Below are 16,125 nucleotides of genomic sequence, written 5' to 3' on the forward strand. Positions count from 1 at the left end.
TGTACGATATCCGTTTCAGACAATTTTGAGTAGATCTAGCAATCTCTGTCCGTCTGTCTGTCTGTCCGTCTGCCTGGCTGGTGCGCACGATAACTCTCGAACGGATCAATCGATTCGGTTCAAATTTTGGGTATCGAAATATTTTGTCCAGATTCGATCTAAGTTCGAACATATAGGTCCACTCCTTCAGGTACCTATAGGTCCACTCCTTCAGGTACCTCCCCCACAAATGTTCAAAAATTGTCGCAAAACTTGTGCGCACGATAACTCTTGTAGTGAATAACCGATTTGGTCCATACTTTGCACATCGTGTAATTTCTACCAAACTTAGATGAGGTTCCAATATGGACTCAATCGGTCCACTCCTTCGGGTACCTCCCACACAAAATTTCGGAAAAGTTCAGTTTAGGACCTGGTCTCGAATCGCTTTGATTTTTATTTGCTCAAGTTGTATTCGTTGTCCTCTATACGACGCTGTAAGTTTCGTTAGGGGCAAGGCCATACTTCCTCAGAAAATAGCCTGAAAGTTACAAAAAACCCTATGACACCGTGTGTAGTGGTTGTAGCGAATGATAACACTCGAACGGATCTGCCGATTCGGCCCAAAATTTGGCTTTCGTAATATTTTGTTCAAACTTAGTTCAAGTTCAAAGATGGATTATATCGGTCCACTCCTTCCGGTACCTCCCCCACAAAAGTTCGAAAATGTTCGGAAAATTTGTGCGTGCAATAACTCTTGAAGGAAGTAACCGATTTGGTCCATACATTGCACATTATGAAATTTCTACCAGACTTAGATGAGGTTCCAATATGGACTCAATCGGTAAACTCCTTCGAGTACCTCCCACACAAAATTTCGGAAAAATTCAGTTTAGCACCTGCTCTCGAATCACCTTGGTTTTTGTTGTAACATTTTGTATTCACTGTCCCCTATACCAAGGTACAAGTTTCCTCAGGGGCAAGTCCATACTTCCTGAAAAAATAGCCTGAAAGTTGAAAAACAAACCCTATGACACCATGTTTATAGGTGGAAGCGCAAGATAATTCTCGAACGGAAATGCCGATTCCGGCCAAAATTTGGCCTTCGTAATATTGCTTCCAAACTTAGTTTAAGTTCGTAGATAAGCCATATCGGTCCACTCCTTCAGGTACCTACCCCACAAAAGTTCAAAAATATTCGGAAAAATTGTGCGCACGATAACTCTTGATGGGAGTGACCGATTTGGTCCATACTTTACACATTCTCATAATATCTACCAGATATAGATCAGGTTCGAATATGGAATATAGAGTGGACAAATATCCACTCCATCCCGTACCTCCCACACAAAATTTTGGATAAGTTCACTTTAAGACCTGCTATTAAATCACTTTGATTTTTGTTAAAGCAACTTACATTCGCTGCCTCAATTACGATGGTAAAAGTTGTTTCAGGGTCAAGTCCATACTTCTTGAGAAAACAGTCCGAAGGGTGTAAAAACCCCCTATGGCACCCCCATGGTCTATGTCGGCCCATTCCTTTAAGTACCTTTTCCGCAAAATTTTTGAACTTTAATCCTAATCAACATTTTTGTCGGTTCATACGACCAAAATTTTGAAACCCCCTAAATACATAAGTTTTTTTTGTGAAAAATGTGTTTCAATTTGCACAGGCTGGGGGTATATCTCTGTCGGCAAAGCCGATTGATACTTTTTAACTTGTTAATACCAAAAGCAGTACAGACATAATTCGCACACAAGTATATTTTTCCGCCAATTTTAATTAGTTTAGAAGGTAAACAAGTTATTAGGTATATACCTAGGTTTTGACTTATATAAGGAGGGTATATACATTTTCATACGGGCAAAAAGAGCCTCATCAAAATAAAGGTTTTAGACCCCAAGTATGTTTGGACGAAATGTGTTTCAGACAATTTGGAGTTGATTTACCAATGTCCGTCCGTCTGTCTGTCTGGCTTGCTGGTGCGCACAATAACTCCCGAACGGATCAATCGATACGGTCCAAAGTTTGGCTTTCGTAATATTTTGTCCAAACTTAGTTTAAGTTCGAAGATGGGTTATATCGGTCGACTCCTTCCCGTACCTCCCCCACAAAAGTTCGAAAATGTTCGAAAAATTGTGCGCACGATAACTCTTGAAGAGAGTAACCGATTTGGTTTATACTTTGCACATCGTGAAAATTCTACCAGACTTAGATGAGGTTCCCATATGGACTCAATCGGTCCACTCCTTCGGGTACCTCCCACACAAATTTTCGGATAAGTTCAGTTTAGGACCTGCTCTCGAATAGCTTCGATTTTTGTTGTAAAAAACTTGTAATCACTGCCCCCCATACGACGGTGCAAGTTTCATCTGGGGCAAGTCCATACTTCCTGAGAAAATAGCCTGAAAGTTGTACAAAAAACCTACGACGATAACTCTCGAACGGATCTGCCGATTCCGTCCAAATGTTGCCTTTCCTAATATTTTGTCCAAACTTAGTTTAAGTTCGAAGATAAACCATATCGTTCCACTATTTCAGTTACCTCCCCAATTGTGTGCACAGTAACTCTTGAAGTGAGTGACCGATTTGATCAATACTTTACACATCCTAATATATCTATCAGATTTAGATCAGGTTCAAATATGGATTATATTTGTTCACTCCTTCGGGTACCTCCCACACAAAATTTCGGATAAATTCACTTTAAGACCTGCTCTCAATTTTTTTTGAAGCTACTTGCATTCGCTGCCTCAATAAGGACGTTAAAATTTTTTTCAGGGGCAGGTCCCTACTTCTTGAAAAAACAATCCGAAAGGTGTAAAAAATTCCTAGTGGCTAGAGAGCACTATAACTCTCGAACTGATCAACCGATTTGGTCCAAAATTTGCTTCGTCATATTTTGTCCAAACATAGTTTCAGTTCGAATTGGCCCAACTTAGGATCTTTAAATATTTTATCCAAATTTAGTTTAATTTCTAAAATGGCTCATATCGGTCCTCTCCTTAGGGTACCTCCCGCAAAAAAGTTCAACATTGGTGCCTAAGTGCAGTTTATGATCTGTTCGAAGATCCTTCGGAAATGTATACCAGTACTGTTCGTTGTGGTCCTGTTTAAAGCGATATTATGTTTTTTTGTGGATAAGTCCATGCTTCCTGGTATACTGGTCCAAAAGATATACGAAGACCCACTGGCTTGAAACACATCCCCAATAAACGTGAATTTTCGTAATAAAGTTGAATAGTTTGTAAACGTTCTTCAAGCGTAAGTCCTTCCATGATGAAATGCCAAACAATACTAAACAAAAATAACATGACAGCATGACACTACTCACACTTGATCTGTCAAAAAAGGCTATAGAAAAAAATACCACTAATTGGATCACCCGTTATTTGTTTGTAGAAATCACTCATAGTTTTTGGAACTAGGGCAGTGACCCCATCTCCAATTTTTAACACCAAAAGCAGTACAGACATAATTAGCACTCAAGTATATTTTTCCGCCAATTTTAATTAGTTTAGAAGGTAAAAAATTTTTAGGTGTATATGTACCTAGGTTTTGACTTATATAAGGTTTTTACTTAAGTATTTACCATATATATTTATCAATATAATGTTGCTGTTGTAGTTTTTTTTTTTTTTTTTTTTTTTTTTTGTAAAAAGTACATAAAAGCTTTAAGTTCATTTTTTTTAATGTTACCTATCTGTGTCACAGTACATTCAAGCAAGTCCTGACTAAACCAACCCCATTATTTGTACAATCAAGCTTAGAAATCCTTCTTTTTTGTACTGTTTCCATTAACTCTTTTTATGCTTCCTTCATTGCAGCTGTAAATCGTGTTACGATTTACGTACAAATGCATTCAGTACGTGTTGTGAATATTCAAACTATTGTCTGACAAAATGCTTAATTCCTGTTGTTTTGTTCTACTGAACTATATCGTCTGATGATTGTCCTAATCACTGCAGCAACACGATTTGTGGTATAAGAAACAGGCTATTTTATGGTCAACCACCAATAGCACTGTAGTGACCTGCCGGCACTATATTGATACAATTGCTGTCGTAAAAATCATCTATAAAAACCTTGTTGTTCAATCTCGTTGCTTTATCATGGTATAGATTCTATACTATAGAATAACGTTACTAGTCGATCAATATTAGTAAACAAATGTTCTTCAGTTTATAGCAAATCTGGTTAGTGTCATCATCATGTTGGGGAAAGAAAACGTGTTTGTCATACCAAAATAGATTTTCCTCAAGCGGAAGAATTGAATTAATTTCGGAAATGAAACGTGTGGAAAATTACACAGACAGTAAATGTAAGTATATGCGGAAGGAGTGGAGGAAAAAAAACTAAAGTTTTGTTTAGCTGACATACGAGATGGTTTGAGATTTTGAATATCAAAATGTGATTTGTTTAACAAGAATGACTCTAATTTAAGATACAATTAAATACATTATTTGCAAGAGGGGTGAGATTGCAATGTAGTATATATACAAATATTGCTAGATGGAAGATATCGGCATCTCATGAATAACGAGCAGGATGTATGAAAAATCAAAAACATGGCTAGGTCATGTTTTGATATTGAGGGTAAGGGTACTTCAGCTTACAAATGACTTGAGTTCTAATCTACAGACGACACAGTCAGAAGGGGGTTGATCTTCCAACTAACCAATCAATCATATTTAAATATTGAATTATAAAACCCATGTACAACACAAGGGTTAACAACACAGATATGCATTGTTGTAAGTACTAACATGGAAAATATGTAATTAAATGTAATTGCTGGCAGCGTGAAATGGAAATGCTATTATTGCATAATAATTTCTAGTTACATACGGATTATGTCATCAATTTTAATAACAAAGCATTGATAAAGTTATATTAAACATGTAAGATGGATTATAGTAATAACACATATACATGCATATATTTAATAATTAACCGTTAATCCCGTTGTAATTATTTCACACTCTTCTTCTAAGAATTAATATCATAAACAATTAATAAAATATTACAAAAGTCAATAGAAAACTCATAATCAATTACACCGCAAAAAGTACAAAATAAATAAAAAGACTTATATTGCTGTCAATTATTTTCCACTTAAATGCTTTAATTGAATGCCTCTTAATTTTAAGCCTCATTAAAATTAATTTAGTTTCATAAAAACAATTAAACAATTAAATTAATTAAAATGGTCCCACAACAAATTGCCTATACTCAAATGTTGTTGCAAAGTTCAATTGATATAAATTGAGATAATTATTATTATTTTTAAACCAGAAAAATATATTAATACAAGCAAAAAAATCAGTCGGCTCCGGCGACAGGAGGTACGTGGATGGTTTTTACCCACTGAGATTACAAAGTACAATGTTACACCCACTTCAGAAGGAAAATGTAGCAAATCCCTTTAATGAGCTCAAAAGGGGCGACGCACAGTGGTGCCGCTTCCTTGTAAGCAAACAAAAATAAAAGGAGTTGACCTAGGAATTTTTGTACTTGTACTTATGAGGGCTGTAATGGACTTTTGACAGAACATTTTAAAAGGAAGTCCTAACTTCAGTTTTCCTTAACTCTCATTGCATGCATTTCATTTAAATTGAACTTCGTTATTTTGGTAACGGTAATAGCATCTACTAAATTGTAAAACAAGAAGTTGTTTTAATCAGGATTGTAAGAATGTGGTAACAATTTCTGCTGACTGAGAATGCTTGTATAACAGAAAGGCATCTGCAGACACCACCAACTTCAAGAACATCCCACTTACAACTTCCGTTCTTTTCAATTTAATCGTCGTCAAGATAACATCAATCTCTTGTGCCTACTAGAATCCAAAAATTCTAAACTTTTGACGGGTCTGAGTAAAACTATAATTAAAGTGAATGTTTAAATTCTGTGTTTTATTGACATCAGGTAATTAAACCAATATTCGCTTTGAATTGTCCATTTTTACCTAGTTAAAAACTTGTGATTTAGGAAAAAGTGCATCTTTACTATCACATTGGTTACGTTCTAGAGGGAAATTATTCTTCATCCCAAGCATGTCCTCCATGGACATGCAAAGAAGAACCATAACTCCGCTGGTAATACATTGACTGTTTGTACCCATCCCACAATTTCATCCAAATTTATTCCAAATCAGCAACTAAAAACAAACGTCGTATTCTGCAATATCATCCTTGGTCATTTCTGGACCATCATCCAGATTCCCACCAGCACATCCAGATTCGGGACAATATTCCTGAACCTATGAATGACATGAGTTGTCCACGAAGTCCATGAATTCAAGTAAGATTGGTGCATAAATAGCCATAAAAGTCATACAATAAATAAGGAACTTGGACCTTGTTCAACAATACATTAAATAAGACTTTGCTAATTTTACATTTCATTGAAAAACACTAAATCTTATTACCAAAAGTTTTACATCTGTATTTAAAAAATTCCATGCCTATTTAATGCAATCGCTGTTAAAACCCAATCAGAATTATAGTTTGTTGGGTATATCAATGATCTTAACAAATTATAAACAAAAAAAAACAATAACTTGCAAATGATGAAAAGAAATTAATTTGTACAGTACACTAGCAAAAGAAACACCACAAAGAGAGAATAGCGCTACAGGTATGCAGATCAACATTCACTGTTAGTATTAAATATTGTGTCATTGCAAAAGCATCAAAAGAATGAAATCCAGTTAGTTACAAAGATCACAAGAAAAAAACCTGGATTATTAAACAGAAATCGTAAAGTGTATTTTGATTTGCTGCATCAAACTGGAAGTGAGAAAAAAAAAACCTAATGTAAAATTGTAAAGTAATGTGACAAATATTTAACACCAAATCAAGAAGTGCTCGTTAATTAAGTATCAACATTGTTAATAGCACAGTGCTACAGTGAAAATTTGCAGGGGTTCTAATGCATAAATTCGGTTTTGTGGGAGTCCACAGAATACGAAAATACCTTTGGTTTCTTTGGGTCACTTCGGTTTTTCATTTTATAACGGTAAATGTAGTGAAAAATGGGCTTTCTCGAATTTTCAACTTTAAACGGACATTACTTCTTTTTTCCACAACCGATTTGCACACACTGTTTTTCATTATAAAGGGGAGAGTAATGCCTTTCGAACAAGCCATCGATTTTTAAAATTGGTTAACAAATGGCTAATTAATAGTGGTTTAAGTGTGACAAAAACGCATTAAAAAACAGTAAAATGTTTTTCCTTGTGCTCCAGGCTGCGTAAATGGCACCTAACAGTACTTTTATTTACAGTTAGCATGTAGGAAATTTAGTTGGCTTTCCAAAATGGGAAAAGCCAACAAAATCCGTTGAAAAATGAATGCGTTATGGCATTTTTTGTGTTTCAACTTTTTGGTTTTTTTCATATTTTCCTTTATAAAACATTGATACCTTGTGCGTAATTGTTAAGCAGGATAATCACCATTAGAATCATACATGCTAAGATACCCATCTTTTATAAAGGAAAATATGAAAAAAACAAAAAGTTGAAACACAAAAAATGCCATAACGCATTCATTTTTCAACCGATATCGTTGGTTTTTCCCATTTTGGAAAGCCAACTAAATTTCCTACTTGCTAACAGTAAATAATTGTACCGTTAGGTGTCGTCTACGCAGCCTAGAGCACAAGGAAAAACGTTTTACTGTTTTTTAATGCGTTTTTGTCACACTTAAACCACTATTACTTAGCCATATGTTAACCTATTTTAAAAATCTATGGCTTGTTCGAAAGGCATTACTCTCCCCTTTATAATGAAAAACAGTGTGCGCAAATCGGTTGTGGAAAAAAGAAGTAATGTCCGTTTAAATTTGAAAATCCAAGAAAGCCCATTTTTCACTACATTTACCGTTATAAAATCAAAACCCGAAGTGACCCAAAGAAACCAAAGGTATTTTCGTCTTCTATGGACTCCCACAAAACCGAATTTGTGCATCAGAAATCCTGCAAAAACATTTTGTCCACTTTTGTATCACAGTGTAGTTATTGAATAATTATAGGATTGGAATTTGTATCAAAATACGACTAATTTGAAGAATATTAATAATGTGCTCAAAATTGTGAAAATTATAGGTAGCCATTTTATATTCCTATATACCTATATATACATATAACTTTCATTTATATAGTGATATAATGTACTTCGTATTCATCACGGATTGGCTACCCTATTTTGGTGCCCCAACGTCATAACAACAACAAAACATCGATCTTCATTGAAAAGGCCTCTTCAACGATAGCTGATGTGTTTGGTAAGTTCCTCATATTTCAATTCCTATGAAATTGTAGTTTTGTTGCTCTATCATAGGCTCTATCTATCATATCTTAAACCTTCTGATCGTCATTCTGTGTTTTTACAAGTACAATATCATCATTATCGCTTATTATTAGCATTCTCATCTTTATTCTAAACAATAATTTTGAAGCATAAGAATCACATATGATAATCGCACATAACCTAAACTATATATTAAGAATTAAAACATTATGAATTGTAAACGCTGAATGAAATCCCTGGAATTAAAATGAATTGATATTAAGAATAAAACCGGAGTTTTCCTGAAAGAGTGATGATGAATAGGATCTATGCATGTATTAGTCGCATTCGATTATGGGTTCTATCATAAACATTGAGCCGATAGAACATAGGAAGGGAGGGTATAGAGGCTTAACCCCCATCTAAACATCTGGGAGGTTGAATATTAAAAACAATATTAAAATACCAATATTCAATAGCTTTTTACATTAAATGGGGTAATTTTTTTTCGTTGTAGATGTTCTGGTCCATTATAATTTTTCTGTTTTAGCTTAAAACAAGTAAAAAGTCGATAAGTTCGGCTGGGCCGAACTTTTTATACCCTCCACCATAAAATAGTCTTAATTAAAATGGAATAATTAGGGTCCTTTCACAATTTTAGGTGGAACAACTTTTCGACAATGGATAAATTCCTAGTGTCTCCCACAATTGCTTAAATTACACTGTGAACACAAATGTTGGGGCAGGGATAATTCCTTGTGGAAATGAAAGCCCTTGGTGTGTGTACATTAATAACCCCGAAGGACAGATGCGCCGTGAGTCGAACTACCGCGTTATGGCGTGATGAAGTTTTTGCAAGAGACCCTGTAAGCCATCATGAATTAGCATTATATCTTTGTTTTTTGTTTTTGTAGAGCACTTAAGCAACAGTGAACAAAGATATAACGCTAATTCCTGATGGCCCACAGGATCTCTATCAAAAATTTTATCACGCCATAACGCGGAAGTTCGACTCACGGCGGATCTGTCCTTCGGGGTTCATTATATACTCACCAAGGCCTTTCTTCCCCAAGAGGAATTTTCCGTGCCCCAGACTTTCACCCCCATTTTGTTGCACAGTGTTATCTAATCTAACAAAATGTGTTCAGCTGGGTGAAAGGTACCACCAACGGGGCTATATCAAAGAGTCAACCTATCTTTAAATTTTTTTGGCGGAAAAGTTTTATAGCTGCAGGGAACTTCAAGAGTCAAATTGAGGGTAGTTTCATCAGAACAATGTAGATCCTCAAAAATGGACCCATATTGACGACTTTTAGTGAATAATTTTCGTGACCACTGCAAAATTCCCGAAAATCGGGAGGTACAGTTATATGGGGGGATATACCAAAACATGGACCTATATTGACGATTATTTTTGAATAGACAAAATTGTAGCTAAAATTCTCAAAATACCGATCATTACAGCTAGTTCGGTTAAAAATTGCAGCTAAAATTCTCAAAATACCGAAAATAGGGAGATACCGTTATATGGGGGCTATACCAAAACATGGACCTATGTTGACGATGTTTCGTTGGAGATGTTTTATGATCACTGAGAACTTCAAATGTCAAATTACAGCTATTTCGGTTAAAAATTGTGGCTAAAATTCTCAAAATACCGAAAATCGGGAGGTACCGTTATATGGGGACTATACCAAAACATGGACCTATGTCCATATCCTTTGGGATATAAGTTTGTAGATCACTAGGAACCCCAAGTGCTTAATTATAGCTAATTCGGTCTGCAAATGTGGCGAAGAACGTCAAAAAACCTCAAATCCGGAGGTACCGTTATATGGGGGCTATACTAAATAGTGGACCGATATAGCCCATCTTCGAACTTGATCTGCCTATGGAAAAAAGACCCTCGGGTGCAAAATTTCAGCACTCTATCTCAATTATTGCGGACGCTAGAGTGATTACAACAGACGGACAGACAGACGGACATGGCTAGATCGTCTTAGAATTTTATCCTGATCAAGAATATATATACTTTATAGGGTCGCAAATGATTAGTTCGATGTGTTACAAACGGAATAACAAACTTAATATACCCTCCATACTATGGTGGAGGGTATAAAAAAGGGAGTCTTAAATTTATTATCGTAACGTGGAAACCGATTGATAAAGAGGAAGGACCGAACCCCGAAACCGAATGAACAGTTAGCCCTACTGATGACTCCCGTAGTCCTAATCCTCGATAGTTTAAAATGATTAAAACCGATACCTGTTAAACAGGTATTCGATAAACACTGACCGTGTTCGTTACAGGGCATAGTAATGAAAAATACCAAATTTGGTCAATATCGGTTCAGATTTGCATATAGCCCCCATATATACCTTTCCCCGATTTTGCTATTACTCGGTCAATTTTAAGATAATAGCCTTCAATTTAAACATCTTTTTCAGATTCAAGCTTTTTAAGTGTTTTCGACAACGTATTAACAAAAATAACAGGAGACAGTCAAATAAAGATAATTGGTAAACTGAGGCAAAATCAGGAAACTTGCATTTTTTTACACACTGTTTATGAAGATGTAGTTGTGTCTCAAAGAATTGGATTTCGTCAGATGCAATTTTTGCATAATTTTATTCGAAAGGGATGTCTGTGTCATATACCAAATGGCCGAAGCTGCAATTTGCTGCAATTTTTAGATACACTCCATGAAAAAAGCGAAATTCGTGAGTAATGTATAGCATGCTATTGCTTCAATCAACATAACGGTTCTTTATGTATAAACATTTTATGTATTTTTGTTGTACACAAAAAGGAAGTCTATTGGTCACTCTTTAATTCCCAATTAAAAAATTTTAATATTTTTAAAAAATTGTTCAAATACAGTTCCTTGAACAGTTCGTCCTTGTTATATCCTCAGCATTTATGCTAACGAGGGTTTATACACTTTCATACGGGCAAAATGTGCCTCATCGAAATAATGGCTTTAGACCCCAAGTATGTTTGGACGAAATGAGTTTCAGACAATTTGGAGTTGATTTAGCCATGTCTGTCTGTCTGTCTGTCTGTCTAACTGGCTGGTGCGCATGATAACTCTCGAACGGATCAACCAATTCGAACCAAATTTTGGGTATCGTAATATTTTGCCTAAACTTAGTTTAAGTTCGAAGATAGGCCATATCGGTTAACTCCTTCGGGTACGTCCCCCACAATAGTTCGAAAATGTTCGGAAAATTTGTGCGCACGATAATTCTTGAAGGGTGTAAACGATTTAGTCCATACTTTGCACATCGTGAAATTTCTACCAGACTTAGATTAGGTTCTAATATGGACTAAATCGGTTCACTCCTTCGTGTACCTCCCACACCAAATTTGGAAAAAGTTCAGTTTAGGACCAGTTCTCGAATCACTTTGAATTTTTTTTTAACAACTTGTATTCTCTGCCCCCCATACGACGGTACAAGTTTCATCAGGGGCAAGTCCACACTTCCTGAGAAACTAGCCTTAAAGGTGCAAAAAAAAAAACCCCTATGACACCATGTGTAGTGGTTGGAGCGCAAGATAACTCTCGAACGGATCTACTGAGTCGGTCCAAAATGTTGCCTTCGTAATATTTTGTGCAAACTTAGTTTAATTTCGAAGATAAGCCATATCGGTCCACACCTTCTGGCACCTCCCCCAAAAAAGCTCAAAAATGTTCGAAAAAAATGTGCGCACGATAACTCTGGATGGAAGTGAGCGATTTGGTCCATACTTTACACATCCTAAAATATTTACCAGATATACATCAAGTTCGAATATGGACTATATTTGTTTTGTTCAGTCCCTCGGGTACCTCCCGCACAAAATTTTGGATAAATTCACTTTAAGACCTGTTCTCGAATCACTTTGATTTTTGTTGACGCATCTTGCATTCTCTGTCTCAATTACGACAGTAAACGTTTTTTTCAGGTGCAAGTCCATACTTCTTGAGAAAACAGCCCGAAAGTTGTAAAAAAACCCTATGGCACCATATGTAGTGTCTGTAGAGCTCCAACCGAATACTACCTTCGTCCACACTTTTCTTATTATTTCTTCGAATATTAGATGAAATTCGATGGTAGTGCTTATAGGTCCACTGCTTCCCGTACCTCTCCCACAAATGTTTGAAAATATTTGCTAAAATGATAAGCGCAATATCTCACAAACGTGGCAACCGATTTGGTCCAAATTTTTTGTCCAAGCTTAGTTTATGTTCAAAATTGGGCCCTATCGGTCCAATACTTGGAGTACCACTCATACAAATGTTCAACACATTTTTGTAGTTGAGGGTCTGTTCGAGGATCCTTTGGACATTTTTACTGAAGGTTTCCCTAGTGGCCCGATATTATGCTTTTCGTAGGCTAGTATGGTACAAAAGCCCTATCTATCGGTATCCCCCGCAAATTTTTGAGCTTTAATCCAATCCATATTTCTGTCGGTTCATACGCCCATACATTTCTTTTTTTTTTGAAAAAAAAGTATTTCAATCCACACAGGGTGAGGGTATATCTCTGTGGGCAATGCCGACCCATACTTTTTATACCCTACACCACTATGTGGGGAGGGTATTATAAGTTGGTTTTGGCCAAAAAGTTTGTAACGCATCGAAATAATGGTCGTAGACCCATACTTATATATACCAAAATGAATGTCTCGACGAGCTGAGTCGATCTGGCTATGTGTGTCCGTCCGTCAGTCCGTCCGTCTGTCCGTCTGTCCATCTAAACCTTGTAATCAGTCTACAGGTCGCAATTTTGATCGGATCGTCACGAAATTGTGGATGTTGATGGGGGTCCCGGAGGGGAAGAAGCCTATTGATTTTGGTGATGGTCGGATAATATTTAGGGGTCGGAATGGGCAAAAAACTTATGTGGATAAAAAGACAACGTTTTTTTCCAAAGCGAATATCTCAGCTTCTATACGGGGTATACCAAAAGCAAAACCTGACAATAAAAGTAGGAAATATCACCTTTCTAATGATGTAAAGTAGGTTCTCGTAGGTGATCAAACAACGAAGATATCACAATAGTCGCATATAAAACCCAACTTTTCATTTTTGCGATTTTAATTATAATGACGATTATCACAGCTTTGGTTGGGGACTTTCCAAAAGCAAAGCCTGGCTATGAAAGTAGATGATCCCATCTTTACAACGATGTAAACTAGGTCGGCGTAGGTGACCAAATAACGGAGATTTCGCAATAGTCGGTAATACATCACATTTTTCCACTTTTTTGGAAATCACGCTACAGGTCTCAATTTTGATCGGATCGTCACGAAATTTTGTGGGTTAATGTGGGTCACACAGATGAAGAAGCCTATTGATTTTGGTGATGGTCTGATAATATTTAGGGGTGGTAATGGGCAAAAAACTTATTTGGAGAAAAAGACAACGTTTTTTTCCTAAGCGAATATCTCAGCTTCAATATGGGGTATACCAAAAGCAGAACCTGGCCATGAAAACAGAAAATATCGCCTTTCTAATGATGTAAAGAAGGTTCTCGTAGGTGATCAAACAACGAATATATCGCAATAGCCGCTAATAGAACCCAACTTTTTATTTTTGCGATTTTAATAATAATGACGAATATCACAGCTTCGGTTGGGGATCTTCCAAAAACAAAGTCCGACTATGAAAGTAGAAAATCCCATCTTTACAGTGATGCAAAGTAGGATGGCGTAGGTGGCCACATAACGGAGATATCACAATAGTCGGCAATACATCCCATTTTTCATTTTTTTTGTACAGGTCGCAATTTTGATCGGATCGTCACAAAATTTTGGGGGTTAATGGGGATCCTACAGAGAAAGAAGCCTGTTGATTTTGGTGATGGTCGGATAATATTCAGGGGTCGGAATGGGAAAAAACTTATTTGGAGAAAAAGTCAACGATTTACTTCAAAGCGAATATCTCCGCTTCTAAAAGGGGTATATCAAAAGCAAAACCTGCTAATGAAAGTTGAAAATATCACCTTTGCAACGTAGGTTGTCGTAGGTGGTCAAACAACGAAGATATCGCAATAGCCGCTAATAGAACACAACTTTTCATTTTTGCGATTTTAATAATAATGACGAATATCACAGCTTTGGTTCGGGACCTTCCAAAAGCAAAGTCTGACAATGAAAGTAAAAAATCCCATCTTTACAATGATGCAAACTAGGTCGGCGTAGGTGACCAAATAACGGAGATATTGCAATATTCGATAATACATCCCATTTTTCCGCTTTTTTGGAAATCACGCTACAGGTCGCAATTTTAATTGGATCGTCACGAAATTTTGGTTGTTATTGGGGGTCCCACAGAGGAAAAACCCCTTTGATTTTTGATAATGGGCGGATATTATTAAGGGGTCGGAATGTGAAAAAAAATATTTGGAAAAAAACCAACGTTTTATTTCAAAATTAATATCTCCCTTCTGTAGGAGGTATATCGAAAGCAAAACCTGGCAAGGAAATAGAAAATATCACCTTTACAACGATGTGAAGTAGGTTGTCATAGGTGGTCAAACAACAGAGATATCACAATAGTCGGTAATGCATCCCTTTTTCCATTTTTGTGCAATCACACTACGAAATTTTTAAAGGATCCTCACGAAGTTTTGGGGGTTGATGGGGGTCTAACAGAGAAAGAAGCCTATTGATGGTTGGCATACATCCCACTTTTCCATTTTTTATTTGGGTTGCAATGTCGAAGCACTTAAATGCGTTTCAAAAAAATTGGCATGTGTTAATGAAGACATTCAGAGCAAAGGCGCTAAGCTATCCCAATTTTAATATTTTGAATTTTATTAGTCAAAAGCTTATGAACGGGGGTAGTGGTGTAGGGTATTACATAGTCGGCCCCGACCCGACTATAGCCTTGGCTCACTTGTTTACTTGTCATAATGGTTATCGATGTTGCAGTTTTTTTTTATTGGAAAAATTTCGACACGGATGACAAAATTTTCGTTCAATTTATATGATATTCGAAGGTATCGCAATATCGGTATAAATCTACAGATCCACGACTCCCTGTGAGGTATTAGTACACGAAGTTAATCACTATAAAATCACTAGCTCAGTGGTAGTTCCGATTGCCGTAGAATCACATCGTGATTATATTCGGATCAGTACAACGATTTTAGCTTCTTGAGCTGAAGTGGTCCTTTGGCTACCAGTTCCTGTTAGAGCTGGCAAAAGAATAGATGGCACTATCGATATTATCGATCCAGTGGATGAAGATCAAGTAGCACATTTAGGGCCCCTTGTGGCACTGCTCCTCATGGCACAGGAAAGTAGGTTTGATGTCACTCTTTGGACGTTCTTTTTGCTCAAAACATTCCACCAAAACACAGATCCACAGGAAAAAAGTCAGCGCACTATGTTCGTAAAAATCCATTGGATGCCTTGTGGTCTCAGTACGTACACGTACACAGGACAGTTTGAGATACGATCATGTGTTGTATTTTTTATAGTGTCTTGAAAAAATCACTTTGCAAAAAATTTAATTTATTGTGAACATTTTCTTCCGATCATATTTTACAATTTTATACGTGGATAATCAGGGCAAGATAGCATCGATTCAAATAATAAACAATAAACTGGTTTAATGAATTCAGTTGTGGCCGACACTCGTTAAAAAACGAAGGTCGTGAGGGTCGTCCTAATACGGCCATAAAAAAATTATGCCGTGCGAGAAGGGATAATGCAAGATAGCCATGTTCAAACCAGCGCCTTTTTGACACGACAAAACGTGGAATTGATGGGTCATCCGCCGTACAGCCCTGACTTAGAACCCAGTGACTTCATTTGATTCCATTCGCATTAAGAACAAGTAAAAAAGCGGTATGATTATACCCT

This window comes from Musca autumnalis, unplaced genomic scaffold (assembly GCF_047663935.1).
Source record: "Musca autumnalis isolate F117 unplaced genomic scaffold, ASM4766393v1 scaffold_1, whole genome shotgun sequence".
In the NCBI taxonomy this organism is placed as follows: domain Eukaryota; kingdom Metazoa; phylum Arthropoda; class Insecta; order Diptera; family Muscidae; genus Musca; species Musca autumnalis.